Below are 13,970 nucleotides of genomic sequence, written 5' to 3'. Positions count from 1 at the left end.
AGGCATGTCCTTGACAAATATGAAACAGTAGTGCACTAAGGACTAAACACTGGTTGTATAAAGATGAAGAGGACGTGGGGGAGGGTGTGTGTTTAGTCCACTTTGTCAGGGAACATTCAGCAAGGCAACCTCTGAACCATTTTAGAGATGAACAAGTGAGGCTAAGGTTTGAAAATTTATAAAGCCATTATTAAAGGTACAGTACAGTTTAATAATGGGAAATAAAGGAGTGCAGTTTCAAATTCAATGTCGTCCAAAAAGACAGTCTGAAAGTAAATTATTTTGTTAAGTGTTGTAACAACTGGTGCTACATACATTTTTCAAATATTTTTGACTGGCAAATGGGAGGATGAGTCTTTCTGGAAGAATGTCTACATACCATCTCTCATGGCAAGAAGGCTCGAGTCTATAAAACTTCCCAAGGGATAGTTGGAATATATATATTTTTTTTATTTAATACTGTAGTCATGCCCAAAAACTGAAAGAATTTCCAACTTGAAAACAAGCTATCCAAGAGAAGACAAAGTTAGTCCACTATTAGCAAATGTTTGTCTAGATAGGAAAAAATATACATTCCTTCTGCTTTAAGCAGAAGGAAAACTGGGTGGTGCCAAACACTTAAAAGTTCATGTAGCTGTTGCTAGGCTAGACAGGACCACTCAGAATCAGCAAATTATCTTCCCCACTTTGAAATTCAGATCTTATTTGGGAGAAGGACTTAAATAGTTTTTGATGCAACAGTGCAATCCTTTAGAAAGGAGGCAATAATAAATGATGGTTACTTATAAAAACAAGTTAGACATCCTTATCTTATCTCATTATTTGACATCCCATGCGCATCTCTAAAGACAAACCTCTTCCCCACTGATCCTGGGGAAGGTCTTCTATGGCTTTCCTTTGCAGAACAACTGACTTCTCAAGACCTGGTCAGGAAGCTCTGAAGGCTTTAGAAAGATAAGATGGCAGTGCATACAAGAAAACATACAGGACTAGAAAGTGCCTCAGGCAGATAGGTGTATCTTGATCGGCGACATCACAGATTTCACTCTTCTGTAAAGATTCCTCGCAAACTTGAATAAAATCTTTTTTTACTATGAAAATATAGTAGTTTAAATATACATGCATACCCAACCATCACAAGTATCAGTTTCCTCTAGGATGGCTCAGTAAAATGTGCCATCTGTCACAGCAAGCATCCACTCTCCAACTGACAGCAAGCAGCAGAATTCTGTCTTAAGCAGACAATGTAAAAAGGAGAGAGCAATACATTCCTTTTCACCTCAACATTTTACTTACTTTCCCAATATAGCAAATTAAAAAAAAGAAAGAAAAAAGTCTCATCTGCAAAGCAATTTCTTTCAAACTATCTGAATTAAGTGTGAATTCACAAGAGACCAACCACAATAATGTTCCTAGACTTAAACGCTCACCCAAAAGGGGTTTCTTATGGTAGGTCAATGTCCTTAACTAGGCATGATGCATCAACACTACCTCAAACATTGTCCCTCAGCAACATCACAGTAAGGACACAAGACCATGCAATTAATGTGATTTCTTATCTAATGTTAGCAGTTTGCCCCTTGTGTCACTGGCTGGAAATAACTATATAATCTGACAGCGGTTCCAGAACAGGGTCCATCGAAACAGAGTTTCAACAATTTTCTTGCCACAGCTATCAATAAACCTAAAATCCCTGTATGGCAGCAAAGTAAGAAAGGGCAGAGCTTTCTAAACTCTTCAAGTTCAAAAATATTAACCATTCCTGTGTTTGCCTTGGAGGTCCTAAAGAGATCAAACTCTTCTAGGGGAGGCTTTATAAAACCTATCTTGCTTCTCAAGGGCAGGTGGCTTTCTACCTGGTTTGAAAGTGCTCATGACAATGTCTTTTACCCAAGGGATTTTATATCAATTATTAGACTACCTAAAATTACAGCTCTATATGTTCAAATAGCATTATTTTGAAGGATGACACTTCTTTCTCAGCCAGACTACATAAAACTACTTCATTAAAAGGGTTACAGACACAGATAACCTTCACAAACAGATGACAAGCAAGCATAGTATTAAACTACTCCTGCCTTCTGATTCTTCTAGGGCTATCCTCTCTCTTTAAAACCACTTGACAAAGCCCTCTCAGCAAAAGAAGTGAATGCTAAAAACACCTGGCTACTGTTCTCTTTAAGGTCCACCTATTTATAGTCTTCTGTAAAGTTGCATTCTAGTCGCCTTATGGCACCGTCATAGGTACAGAATATGCACAAACTCATTTTTCTACAGTTCTCAAATTCTTTGCTCAAGAATTCTGGACAGAGTCGATCCTCCCAACAGAACAAGGTGGTTTAGGATTGCCTGATTTGAAAGGATATTTTACAGCTACACAGGTAAGGCTCATATGCACAAGCAGAAAGTTATAATTTAAAGTGGAAAGGGATGATGATGACGATGAAGGGGAAGGGAATTCAAGAAATAAGGAGAACGCAGGATTTTGGATGCAGATCATTAAGGAGAACCACTACCACCATACAAAATATTTATATTACATTTGTATAGCTGGAAAACGTATTCCTAGAACTAAGAAGGGGGTTAGAGTCCAAAACAGAAAATATATTGCCAACAGCCTGTATCTGGTATAATGTTGGGAACCACACTGTTCACAGCCTGGGGACAATTAGGGTCTGTACTGAAGCACAAATGGTCCCGGGGAGAACAATGAAGCCAAGCCACTAGAAAGAAACTATCCTCGGCCAGCAGCAAGTGGTAAACAAGGCACAGGAACTATAACAAGATACGATTGCTTGGATGAAAGCACCCCGCCCTGGAGAACAAACAGCCTCAAATTTTGTTGGGGGCATACCTCTCAACCTCAGAGCAAGAAATCTGGACAAAGCCATACACAGAAGTGGGACAAAGGTACAAAAATAGGGAGAATAAATATTGCTCTTACAAACTTATAAAGTTGAGACAATAACAGGCTTTGCATAAGCATGAATTTTTCTGAAGGGTATGAAATCAGAAACTCAAATGTCTGTCTTTATTTTCTAACTTCAATCTTTAATGCTCTGCCACTAATTTGCCAGAAAACCACAATTTTATGAAAAATGGACCAAAAATATGAGGCAAAAATCTGGACATTTTGCAAAAATCTGTACTGTGGTTGGGGGATACAAAATTCACAAGTTCAATGGGAAAAAGATAAAAAAGAAAACAAGCAAAACTTAGGAGAAAAAGTTAATAAAATAAACAATACATTGTGTAAACTCAATTAGCTACACCCTGCCTGTGAAACTCTTGCTCAAAAGAAACTAGCTTCATCAAACATGTGCTAAAAAAAGTAAGACTACCTTCTGTGTTGTGCCAGCTATCTAGTACTTGACCAATAAACTGTGATGGTTGGTTTCTTTGTACAATGCTTTTTTACGTGTGGTGTATTTAATAGGTTTTACTTTGATGGAATACAAGTCTAATGAAGTCAATTTAGCTAGGAAAAAAAGAGTTTGTGTTATTCTCAAACTGTGGCTATGCAAGTTTACTGTTTTTTGTTCTTTTTTTAAACAGCAAAATTGACATATGCAAGGAATTGCTTAAGCACCGCAATTAAAAGAAAATGGACATGGCATGTGCTCATACATGTATTTAATTTACTTGCATATTACACGCATGGTAAAGGACTGCAAAGTAATTTGCCCATGTATTTTGTTGCTAGGTCATAAAAATGTTATAATGTATGCATGATACACACACGTATCTCTCTCCCTGACAAGTTATCAGCTTATTTGTGATCTCAGACAAACTACAATCAAAAATGAGCAACAGCATAGGAATGCTGACAGTATTTGGAAGAAAAATAATTTAGAAGTAAGCCACCCCACACACCCTCCTACACATTCCACCTTCTTATATAGATGCATAAAAGAGAGAGTGAGGTTATAACGACACTCCATCACAACTTAAGGAAAAATCCCTTATACACCAGTAATTCATCTTGATAGGAAAAAGTAGACTGTCAATCAATATTATGCTGCAAACAAACACTACTCTTTATATATGCATACTACGAGTGTATCAGATTACACTAACGCACATGTTTTACTTTATACACATATAGTATATTCACACACACACACACACACACACACACAAATAGATATAGATATAGATATAGATATAGATATAAATAAAAAAGAGATGCTGCGGTGGTACGGCGGTAGCATTGTTGCCTCACAGCAAGAGGTTCTCCCGTTCAATTTTCGGCTTGGCATGGGAGTGCCTTCTGTGTGGAGTCTGCATGTCCTCCCTGCGGTTGGGTAGCGTTCGAAAGACATGAGTGTGTAAATGGGTGTGCCTTCGTTGAAGGTTGGGCGTCGAGCTGGCACCTCGGCATTTCATAAAAATCTACTGCCAATCATTAGCAGACCGGAGTTCCACTGTGGCAACCCCTTACTGGGAAAAGCAGAAAGACAACATATATATATATAGATAGATATATATATATATATATATAAAAAGTTATATAATCTCACATATACACATACATAAAACCTCCGCTTGTCGACTGCAGGAGATTTTGAAAGTAGGAATAACTGACTGTTGCTTTGCTGTGTGGTGTGTGCTGAGCAGTTACAATAAGTGGGGTTGTTTATAATACCAAAACGTTTGGCATAAGTGTATGAATGGAAGTATTTGGGTTATGATTAAAGACAAAGAAAGTGGACAGATTTGGGGTGCAAATGTGTGCGTATTCGTGTATGCTCATGTTTGCAAAGGGATGAGTGTGTGTTTGCAAGAGTGTTTCCAGGTTAGTGTTACAGAAGGAGAAAGAATGTTATGCATAATATACTGGTTTATGTGAAGTGCATCTTTGTGTCCATCTGTCCTGTGTAGTGGTACTGTCAGGGAAAGTGTTTTAGGTAAGGTAATGTGTAGGGCTGGGGTTGGGAATGGGGATGGGGTTAGGGGCAGTGACAGGGTTAAAGTTAGCACACAAGTTAAGTATTCCTGGGAAGCAAAGTCTTCTGTCCATCCTTAATCATGTGCTACTCCTAAACCTAATCCTGCCACCGCCCCCTAACCAACCCTAAAAATCAGGCCTCTCTCTAACAGTACCACTACTCAATGTCCAATGGTGCTGTTTGGTCAAAAGAGTAACCATTAAAAAACAGTCCTGCATCTCCCATACCTCTAAATACACTAAAAATGGCAAATTCTGTATCCCCACTTAACAATGGTCACACACAGAAAAAAAACACAGTAAAACATCTCCTACAATGTCGAATTAAATGAATTCCACAACTGCACAACAATTTCACTGCACATTTAAGTTAGTAATGATCTGAAGAAATAGGACATCCGATGACTGATCGCAACAAGATGTCAAGACAAAGACACACACACACACACACACACACACACACACACACACACACACACACGATTGACAGAGAGACAGAGGGGAGTAATTCTATGAGAGAAAGAAAAAAAGAAAAACGAAAGTGGGTGGGATTAACAGCAGAAAAAAAAAGTGTCGACATTTGAGGACAGAGCAACTTTTATCCAACTCTCACCCTTATGAAGGTAACTAATGTAGGCCATATAAATCACAGGTACACCTGCAAACCAACCTAAAAGCCACTTACAGCTTAGCCAGAATACCCAACATCAGGAGTTTCCTCTTGCCTAAAGGAGGGACACAGAAGACTTGCCCAGGGAGATTTTCATCCAAAATATCAAGACTGTTCTTGACTGTCGGTATACAAGCTATCTCACAACAACACTCTCGGGAGTCTCCCACTAGCAAGATGATTACTATATTTTTCAATATGCTAATCCTGTTCTTCACTACTTCATTCCCCTTGTCCTCAGGGACATCAGGAGTCCTGCTGATTGTGCCTACACCAGCATGCTCCCCGATGGATACTCACTTATCTCTGTTGGTTACCAGTCCAGCCATTCCCATCAGTCTCTTTTGGATTCCCTCACATTCCATCCACGTTCCTTTTCCATTAAGTACTTAATTGCTCAGACTGTCTGTTCTCCGATCTCTCCTTCCCTGCTTTTTCTGTATAACCTAGAGTCTGGTATTCCGTGTCCTAATCTTATTAATATGCAGGGTCATTCCTCTTCCCACTTCCTTGTCTTTTCTACATACCTTGCCGTGCTGTCCAGTTCCAGTGTCTAACATACACAGTCACAGTCTCTCCAGGGTCAATTTTCATGTCTTTTCTATATACACATCATAGTCTTATTACTGCAATTTACAGTCCCTAACAAATACAGTCCCCCAGCCTCTAATGTTTCACCCTTACTGTTTTTTTTCCCCATATATTCTACAGACTGCTGTCATTATGTTCTAGTTTCACAGTATTACACCCTCTCCAGCCTCACCTTTCATCTTTCTATATACCTTACAGACCAGTATCACTATCATCAGGTTCCATCTCTTACTGTCCAGCAGTTCTGGTTATTGACATTATGGTCACTCCTCCTCCTTCTATAATCCCTGCAGTATCCCCATTTTAATTCCCAGGCTCTAGTCATTAAGACTGCCTTTTCTCCACCTAGATCACAGTAGGAAAATCCTTTTTTTCAGCCATAATTACCATCCCAACAGTTTTTACTATATCACTAAATTCTTCCCTTTTAGTTTATTTGCTAGTTTGTTAATTAATTGGGCAAGTGGGCTGGGCAGAGTTTCAGTCACAACCAAAGCCACTGGATATATACAAAACAGTTTACATAAACAAATACAGCAACAGTCAGTAACGAGTGTGCACACACATTTTGTGTACATTATACATACGTACAGTGGACATAAAAAAGTGTACACACCCCTGTTAAAAATGCCATATTTTTGTGATAAAAAAAAAAAAAGAGACCACAATAAATCATTTCCAAACTTTTCTCACCTTTAATGTGACCTATAACCTGTACAATTCACTTGAAAAACACAAATCTGTTAAGGGAAAAAAAAATAAAAAATGTACAATAACCTGGTTGCATTAGTGTGCACACTCAAACTAATACTTTGTTGAAGCACCTTTTGATTTACTTACAGCATTCAGTCTTCTTGGGTACACACCTGCCATCAATTAAAGAGACCGATTAACCCCAAATAAAGTTAAGCTGTCCTAGTAGAATTTTCCTGACATTTACTCAGTTGACTGCTACAGCGAAAGCCATGGTTCACAGAGAGCTTACAAAGCATCAAAAGGGATCTCATTGTTGAAAGGCATCAGTCAGAACAGTACAAACAAAATTTCCACAGCATTGGATATACCATGGAACACAGTGAAGACAGTCATCAAAAAGTGGAGAAAATATGGGACAACACAGTGACGTTGCAAAAAAAACTGGATATCCCTCCAAAACTGATGAGAAGACAAGACAAAAACTGGTCAGGGAGGTTGACGAGAGACCTACAGCAACACTAAAGGAGCTGCAGGACTTTCTGGCAAATACTAGTTGTGTACTACATGTGACAACAATCTCCCATATTCTCCATATAGCTGGACTATGGGGTAGGGTTACAAGACAGAAACCTTTTCTTACATATAAAAACATACAGGCCGAGCTAAATTTTTCTCCCAAAAGCATGTGGGAAAATCTGATGAGATCAAGTCCGAACTTTTTGGCCACAATTCCAAAAGGTACATTTGGCACAAAAACAACACTTCGCATCACCAAAAGAGCACCATCCCCATGGTGAAGCATGGTGGTGGCAGTATCGTGCTTTGGGGTTGCCTTTCTTCAGCTGGAACTGGGGCTTTAGTCAAGGTGGAGGGAATTATGAACAGTTCCAAATACCAGTCACTTTTGGCCCAAAATCTTCAGGCGTCTGCTAGAAAGCTGAAGAGTTATTTCACCTTTCAACACGACAATGACCCCAAGCATACATCCAAAACAACAAAAGAATGGCTTCACCATAAGAAAATTTAAGTTTTGGAATGGCTCAGCCAAAGCCCAGACCTAAATCCAATAGAAAATCTGTGGAGTGATCTGAAGAGGGCTGTGCACAAGAGATGCCCTTGCAATATGACAGATTTGGAGCACTTCTGCAAGGAAAAGTGGTCAAATATTTCCAAGTCAAGATGTGCCATGCTGACAGACTCCTACCCAAGAAGGCTGAATGTTGTAATTAAATCAAAAGGTGCTTCAGCAAGGTATTAGTTTAAGGGTGTGCACACTTATGCAACCAGATTATTGTATGACTTTTATTTTTTATAAATTTTCCCCTAACAGATTGGTTTGTTTTTCAATTGAATTGTACAGGTTATAGGTAACATTAAAGGTGGAAAAGTTTTGAAATGACTTATTGTGGTCTCATTTTTTTTTTACATCACAAAAACCTGCCATTTTAACAGGGGTGTGTACACATTTTATATCCAATGTATACACACACACACACACAAACACATTTTATATATATATATATATATATATATATATATATATATATATATATAGGTTAGTAATCAGGAAGGTTCATAAACTCCTCTTTTTACTGACATTTTCTCCACTTAAACTCAATTTACACACAACTCATTCATTATCATGGATGTCTCCCAGTTAGCTCCAAGCATGGCATTCATTTCTGGGCTGAGATGCAGTCTATCCTTAGCATACAGCTCCTCCTTGCTCCACATTAGAGTCTTCCCCCACATCACTGCATATGGTTACAAGTTTTCTGGTCCTTACAACTGTTTCCTTGACAATCTCCTTTACAGATCAAAACGAGATGACAGAGACCAATGGATGTCCTTGTGCCTTCTGCAACCTTCTGGGAAACTGTATGCTTCCGTACTATCAACTGTCAACGATGGGGCCATTCCTGCTAACAGCAGACCTTCCCCCTCTGATTAGCTCCCCCCAACCAATACACCTCCTGCCCATCCAGGATACTTCTTCCTACTAATTTATGCTCTGCTTTTCTCTTGGAGGTGTATATGTAGACTCTGCCTCCCCCAGCCTCTTATGAGAATTCTGCCTTTGTTCTCAGTCTGACTTCCTTTCCTCTGAAGGACATCCACCTCTACACTTCCTTCTCGCTCTCTTTCTATCCATACTTCTCTCTTCCTCACCTCCTCATTCGCCTTTGTATGTTTCATCTGCTCCCCATTGCCTCTCATCTACTCCTCTCCTTGTCATGGACTTCTTTGCCCTTTGGCTCCACATTTGTTGAGTCACCTGTACCTTCTCGATTCATCTGTCATTTCCTCGGCCTACTTCCCCAATTTTGTTGTAAGCACTACCATTCTTATGGCTTGTGCCTCTCTTTTCTACCATTTTTACCACCTCTACCTAGGACCCTTCAATGTCTACTATAATCAAGATGTCATGCATTTTCTGGCTATTCCCGTTTTCCCATTTGAACCTCCCAACCTCCTCCAATGTCTGGTCTTGCCCCTGTGAAATGACCAATGCCACCATTTAGCTTCCCTCACCAGCTATGTGAGCTCTAAATATATCTAGCTTTCCCAAATTCTAAAGCATTCTGCAACCATTTCTACCATGATGTACCTTGGGCACACTGCTTCACATCTGACCCACCTCACTTTACCTTCTTCCAAACCCATGCTGCAACCCTTTAACTATATAGCTCAATTCTCCCCTGCACGTTTTGGACCTGTACCCTATTAGTGCTCAGACCATCAACACACCTCCCAAGATAAATTAATCACCTACAGTCAGACAATATGGCTCCTCCTACAACCCAAAACTAGTGGGCTGCTCATATATGAGGCCAGACCTCAACTACTCACAGGCCAGGGGAATTCCAGAGCAGTCCCACTGCAGCATCATACTTCAACTTCCCTATAGGGTTTCATGTCTTAAGTTCTTTCCTCTTACAGTTAATGTGTTTTAAGGGATGAAGAAACAACTGGGTTTTCAAGGTATGTTCAAAGACAAGGTTTCCATCCAACCTGCATGGCAACACCACATAGGAACACACACACAAACAAACCCATACTGTAAAAGCACATGTATTCCTATAAAACAGACACTGCTGCAAACACTGGCCATAAAGCAGATGCTTCAGTAAAAGCCTACCATAAAACAGGTGCAATTGTTAAAAGTCCCAAACAAAAGAAGAAAATTAATCTTGTACAGGCGTGTTGTTTTCACCTTCATGCCTCTTCCTGAACATACTTCAAAGAACTGCTTGACAGGACACCCCACACTGTCCCAATACCCACTATTATGCCTGGCTTTAACCAGGAGTCAGCAGTGGGAATGGACTTTATCAATCTCCACCTGAAATGGCCAAGCAGGTGTTGGTCGCACTCTACCACCTCACACTCCTAGGTCCTCTTGCATTTGGGTTGTTAACAGGGTTATATGGTTCACATTCAAGCCTTTGTCCTTTTACTCCACAGAAGAGTCTACATAGTCTTTAGCTCAGGATGACTTGTTCCCAGTCTGCTCTGCCTGGTCTGTGCTGCTTTTTCTTTTTATTCATTTTTCTTCACCTTGCCTATCCTTCAACTTATGAACTTAAATGAATATAGTTCTCCTTTCTTATTATATGTAAGAAACATTAAGTTAAGGCAAACCCCACAACTTTGCTGAACTACACTGCTCTCTGCAGGTCTGAACTCCCTTCATGTGCTTCTGGTCCTCACTGTGCAGAATAACACACACAAAGACTGTAATAGATGCTCCCTACTGGCTTATATCTCTCAGCCCTGACCCTTCTCATGCCCCCAGCCTGAAAAATCTAGCAGTCTCTCCATTTAGCATCTGACCAGAGTTCCTAACAACAAATGTCGAAGACAGTAAATAAGCCTCAGGTGCATAAGCACTGTACAAGATAGCAAGATGTGGAAAGACAGACAGTCCTTTCCTCAGTTGTCATAGGCATAGTACATCATTCGATGTTAGAAGGCAGCCTTTAGCTTGTAATTTTAAAAAGTCTGTTATCCCAATACTTTCATTTTAATGTAGCTATTTCAAGCACCGTGATGTCTGAGGAACAACCACTATCTCATTCCAAAACATCTGCAGTCTGGGTCAGTACCAACAAATGCATCAGCTAGCTACAAAATGGACAGTCAGTGTGCTAGACATTTGATTCTTGGGTTTTATGATGGCCAGAACTGTGCCACTTCATTTAAAACTGACAATATTATGAGGGTCTGAGGAGCAGAAACATGTCAGATCACTGCAGTGAGGGGAAGGGAGAAAAAAAAATGCTTGTGCATAGCATGCACTGACAAAGGGGCATTAGAAATGTTCCGGGTACTAGTACAGACATCTACTACGTACTACAGCAAAGGCTACTAAGCGAGGGATATACAGAGAAATAGAGAAAACACACATGGACGCACGAGCACACACAGACACACGTTAGTTTATAGACATTAGAAAAAAAAAAACAGCAGTGGAAAATGAAAATTATTTGCAACAGTGTGCCTTCTGTTACAGAAAGTTAGTCCAATGCTGGTTTGACTTAACACCAAGAACATAAAAACATAAGCACAAAGACAGTAAAGTAAAATCTAAAAAATTGTTGACATAAGGTTACAGTCCTCCCTCCTCTGAAAGTAGGATTAACAGGCACTGCAAACATGTAAACATGTTCAACATATGAATGCAATCATTTCCCCTAGGTTCACCCTGGCTACATATTTACTATAAATCTTTGCACAAACAAAGGTGGGTTCAAACAGGTGTTCTCATCATTCAGATGATCTAACAAAAGGATTAGAAAAGCAGAATTAAGAAATACCAACCACACTCAATTGTCTCATCCAGGGCACCATTCACAAACTTGTCCACCCTCATCATTAAACTAAGCCTTTCTGATGGCTAGAGGGCTTAACTAACTGTTCTAAAAGCCACAGGTTAGCCCTATGGCATACTTTAACTTCTATAACAGAATAAGTTTTGGAAGTTCTCTGTACTAACTTGAAACTTCATAAACTGAAAAGCACACCCCATTCCATCAGTCTTGATGATCAGAAAATAACAAATTGATCTTTATCGCACAAGAGAGAGAAGGGACTCACTGTCATACCTTGTCAAAGCATCACACACACAGAATTCTTTCCCTTGGCTCAGTTTTTCTTGTTTGGACAGAATTAATCTGGAAGAATTTTCCAGAAGGCCTTACTCACTGCTGCTACAGCGACTGTCAATCTTTAACCTAGGCACAGCTACCATTGGTTTGAGAATCACACAAAGGAGCGTGATTCGTCTTCTCTCTGAGAACACAGCAGTAGGGCTGCTACTTTCTTTCACTCATCTTGCTGCAATGCAGACATCTGCTTCTTAAAAGGATTAGTCTACATTAAAATTTTTCAAATCAGAAAATATAGCAAGAGAATGCATTACAAACAAAGTCAAATGATACATGTAGTACTACACTGAAAAGGAATGTCATCCCACTGCAGTCTACCAGTGCCTGTGGCTTTCTTCACATGATTGTGTCACACAAGTTCGTTAATCTGAGCACATGAACTTTACCCTGCTGCCTTGAAAACAAGTTATCATGCAATACATAATGAAAAACAAGCATGCACAAGACCTTACAAAAAATTCACTAAGTTGATCTAAGTACCAGTGTGCCTGTTCAGGGATTGTTATGATGGCCAAGAATTACTTGTTTTTAACTTAGCAGAGTAATGTATTTTACTGTTCTGCATTTCTTCAAAATATATGCATGGAATAATGTGTGCAGACTATTCCAATCATTTCTTCAATCAGCATGAAGTAACTTAATATAAAGCTGTCTACTCTGTAACAAAGCTGTTGCTTCAAAATGGAGCTTGTAAACAAGACATGGCATGCAAACAGATCAAGGTTAAACATTGAAAAAAAAATTCTCTTCACAGCTTATTAAGCAGCTCTAAGAATAAGTAACTGTGTATGCCACAGCAAAAAGGCACAGAACAAGTTAAAATCCACAAGATACATCTGATGTAATGCCGGCTATAAAACATACTACAGCACTTAACCTATTAATAACTGATGGATGGCAATCTGCTAAGCAGGGTGCTGAATCACTTAGGAGTTATACAATGAACAGCATTAGACTGAAAAAAAACATTTCTTGTTACTAGTACATATGGAAAACACCTCAATTTCCACTTGTCACACAACATTCCTACAAATATTTTTCTGTTCTGCTTACCTTGCCTTAAAAACAGAACATTCCGTATTACATGTATATCACACATTTCACAAAACCTGGCCTTAAAAGGCAATTCTGACATCCAGCAATTTGCATTTAAGATGCAACTATGTTTGCCTTGCTACAATTTATGTAATATGTTCTTTGTTAATTAAAACTATATTAGACAAATCATACCACAAGAAAGGTTAACAGTGTTACCATGGTGTCTTGCAAAGCTTTCTAGTTCTGAGTTCCAAGAATGGCCTGCTACAGCTTCTACAAGGCAGCAGTGCAGTTTCTTACAATGAAGACAATGTTTGAGTATCTGGCTCTCTCTCAACAGCCAACACCACCCTACGTTTCATAACTTACATGGGAGATAAACTGCAATATCTGCTTACTGTTCTGCTTAACAGCATATTACAAGAAAAAAAATAAGGACCTAGAAATTCAGTACTATAAGACCATGCAACTAGTAAGGTAAAAAAAAAAAAAGAGTGCAGATTAAACTGCGTGTGTGTGTGAATAAATACAAGCACACAAAATATACCTGCAGTGAAATGTATATAGCTTTACTTCTGATATGCAGATCAGCTGGGACTAAAAAGCACAAACAAGGCAACAACTTAGTACATTCTTCCACTAAAGTAGTGAGTTAATGGAGCACTGTAGCCGCACCTTTCCTGGCTACCTTTGCAGAACTCGTGAAAAGTGAGAATGGTTTAGTGAAATAAACATTTATTAGAGGCAACACAGAGAGAGACCAGACAATAAAATGAAGCTTACAACATACTCTTGTTTTCACATCACTCAAAGCTCTCTCTCTCTCTCTTTCTATCTCTCTTGCACAGCAGAGACAAAA

At 39.2% G+C, this 13,970-nt stretch overlaps 1 protein-coding gene across 6 annotated transcripts in view; it reads right to left on the bottom strand.

The window, feature by feature from the left end:
- Positions 1-13,970, bottom strand: part of ZMYND8 (zinc finger MYND-type containing 8) — a 1,698,999-nt gene that overhangs the window by 1,664,633 nt on the left and 20,396 nt on the right. Inside the window, exon 1 of one of the 6 annotated variants that reach the window (XM_044089916.1) lies at positions 13,328-13,348. The exons of the other annotated variants lie outside the window; for them this stretch is intronic. The gene's annotated coding sequence lies outside the window, so the exon portion shown is untranslated. Of the gene's footprint in view, positions 1-13,327; positions 13,349-13,970 lie in introns of those variants that run through there. 6 annotated transcript variants of the gene reach the window in all.

This window comes from Protopterus annectens, chromosome 12.part0 (genome assembly GCF_019279795.1).
Source record: "Protopterus annectens isolate FY-2018-M chromosome 12.part0, PAN1.0, whole genome shotgun sequence".
In the NCBI taxonomy this organism is placed as follows: domain Eukaryota; kingdom Metazoa; phylum Chordata; order Ceratodontiformes; family Protopteridae; genus Protopterus; species Protopterus annectens.
This window is presented reverse-complemented; position numbering and strand designations above follow the sequence as displayed.